Raw genomic sequence first — 3,061 nt, 5'->3', positions numbered from 1 at the left:
AGGGTAATATTTACTAATTCTGGTGTAGAAATTCCACTTTGGCCTGCCCACTCTGCTATCCCAGCTTTTTGGTTTTTATCACTGAGCCATCAACAACCAATACAGTTCAAATGAATTCCTTTGCAGGTTCTTAAAGATTTGGTTAGAGTGATCCAACAAGAAGCATACACATATCGTGACCCTGTAACTGAATTCCTTGAATGCCTTTACGTTCACTTTGATTTTGACAAGGCCCAAGAAAAGCTACGCGAATGCGAACTTGTTCTTTCAAACGATTTCTTCCTCATCGCTTGTTTGGACGATTTTATCGAAAACGCTCGACTCTTTATCTTCGAAACTTTCTGTAGGATTCATCAGGTAGTTGTGGTAACTTTAAATGAACAATCTGTAGGGAAAGCGTTAGGAGTCATGCTGTAGGATTTTACCCTTACAGAAGAGAATGCATATGCTATATTCGTATAATGTGAATATGCTATATACATGTATGGTGAAAGTCCAACTCTCTCCTAAATCCCATGTTCTGTAGAACCTCATTCATATAGAATAGAATGTGCATATACAATGTTGAGGTAATTAGACCAACTCTGGTCTAAANCCCAGGTCCTATGGCATGCCTCATTGTAGGACCTTATCCATACAGAACAGAATGTGCATATACNATGTTGGGGTAATGACTAATGGGTCGACTCTGGCCTAAATCCCAGGTCCATGGCATGCCTCACTGTAGGACCTCACTCATATAGAATAGAATGTGCATATACAATGTTGGGGTAATGGGCCAACTCTGGTCTAAATCCCAGGTCACATGGCGTGCCTCACTGTAGGACCTCACTCATATAGAATAATATGCGTATACAATGTTGGGGTAATGGACCAACTCTGGCCTAAACCCCAGGTCCCATGGCGTGCCTCGCTGTAATACCTTACTCATATAGAATAGAATGTGCATATACAATGTTGGGGTAATGGACCAACTCTGGTATAAATTCCAGGTCCCATGGCATGCCTCACTGTAGAACCTCACTCATATAGAATAGAATGTGCATATACAATGTTGGGGTAATGGACCAACTCTGGCCTAAATTCCAGGTCCCATGGCGTGCCTCACTGTGGGATCTCACCCATATAGAATAGAATGTGCATATACAATGTTGGGGTAATGGGCCAACTCTGGCCTAAATTCCAGGTCCAATGGCGTGCCTCACTGTAGGACCTCACTCATATAGAATAGAATGTGCATATACAATGTTGGGGTAATGGGGCAACTCTGGCTTAAACCACAAATCCCCGACAATAACCTCAGTCCTCATCCACATATAATATATTTTACCTGTAAGTTCATTTTGTTGATATGTTTAGTGATTGGGTTCACCCTACGTACACGAACGTGGAACGCCGAGATTAATTTCCAAGCGTAACCAAGTCGTTTCATTGCTTTGAAAACCTGGGATAAGAGTTTGGGTTTGAGATATATGAAGAAAAAAATTGATTGTTGTTAGGCGGGGCAACGACAGTCGTTATAACACGGGTGTTCTGTTTTATACACCTCGTGTCCACTTACAAGTTACCCTGTATGTAACTTATTCATCCTTGCATGGCGGGGCAATGACAGTCATTATAACACAGGTGTTCTGTTTTATAAATCTCTTAAAATTTAGACGATCTATTTAAGTAATACTGGGTTGGTTGAATTGCCCAAAGTTGTATCTTTATAAAATAATTATTATATCAAACCTAACTACCAATACCAGTTTAAAAGCGACAGTCATTAAATAAATTTTAAACTCTGCAGTCAGTATAACTAAATTGGAAAATTTATTTAATAAGAGGCACATAATAATAAATAATTACAAAACAAATCCCACAAAACTTTTCACCAAAATATAAACCAGCCATGTTTTAAAAGCGAGGTGTCATATCACCCCATCCACCCCCTAATTACGCCTACGCTCACCTCAAACATAATATCACGAGGTCTACTTTGTGACCGGATACCAAGATGCCACTTGGCACGTTTCATCGGAGCTAATCGTTTGCCCTGCTTCCCTGGTGGGACAGTAGTAACAGGGGCTTCTGTTGGAAAATGTGTTAAATATATACATAAATATAGCTTGTATTTATATACGCTAAAAATACCTTGTATATATATGTATTGTATTTGTATATATGTTGTTGCTGCAACTTGACAGACATATTATAAATGTGAAGGAAATTTTTTGAAACTTTTATGTATGATCTAAATTACTATCTTCATACATGCTGTTGCTGTCACGCATATTATAAAACTGTAAGAGTTTTTAGAAATTCTAAAAAGATAACTTTTAATAATTAACCAAAAAAGTTTTCTTATTATTAAGGTTTAAATGTTATCAACTGAGAAGAACTGAAGAGGCATCTTCCCCACTTTATAGATCTATGGATAATTATGATGATTAAATACGAAGGATTAATTGAAGAGCGACCTCTTTGTTCATGGAAGTCGAGCATGGGAGCAATCCTCTCTGGATGAGTCCTCGCATCATGTTGCGCGAACGAGAATCCCGTCAATCCTGACGATGGTGGGCTGGAAGCAAGGAAGAAATCTTGAGCTTGGTTGTAAATGATCTGGAAAATTAAAATAAAAAAGGTAAAATTGAGCTAAAAAAATGTTATTTCTTCCAATACAGTAATGAAGATCAGAAATAAAACAACAAAAAGAAGGAAAATAATAGCAGACTGACAGTCGTTAAAAACCTACCATGGGTGAAAACTACTTGAGTAAAAGTCTGAAATAAAACGTTGATGCTAAACCTACAATGGGGTATAATTTAACTCATATTAAGCTGAATGAATGAATGTAATTTGCTTCACCCCTGTGTGGCAAGGCAACGACAGTAGTAATAACACAGGTGTTTTGTTTCATGCACCATGACGTTGTACCTGCTTACAAGTTACCACATATGAAACCTTGTGGGGGACAAATTTTTTTAAGGCCCTTTTTATTAATTTTTATGTGTGGATTGATAATTCTGGACAACCCATTAGTCCCCACTGGGTTGGAGTCTTTCAATCCTCATACCTT

The 3,061-nt window shown here is 38.1% G+C and overlaps 1 long non-coding RNA gene across 1 annotated transcript; it reads right to left on the bottom strand.

The window, feature by feature from the left end:
* Positions 1–137: 137 nt before the first annotated feature.
* LOC108950799 lies at positions 138–2,629 on the bottom strand. Its single transcript, XR_003397310.1, has 4 exons — positions 2,463–2,629; positions 1,955–2,073; positions 1,214–1,444; positions 138–627 (listed from the first exon to the last, which is right to left on the bottom strand). It is a non-coding gene; the product is annotated as an uncharacterized LOC108950799 (long non-coding RNA).
* Positions 2,630–3,061: the final 432 nt, after the last annotated feature.

This window comes from Ciona intestinalis, unplaced genomic scaffold (assembly GCF_000224145.3).
Source record: "Ciona intestinalis unplaced genomic scaffold, KH HT000999.1, whole genome shotgun sequence".
Classification (NCBI taxonomy): domain Eukaryota; kingdom Metazoa; phylum Chordata; class Ascidiacea; order Phlebobranchia; family Cionidae; genus Ciona; species Ciona intestinalis.
This window is presented reverse-complemented; position numbering and strand designations above follow the sequence as displayed.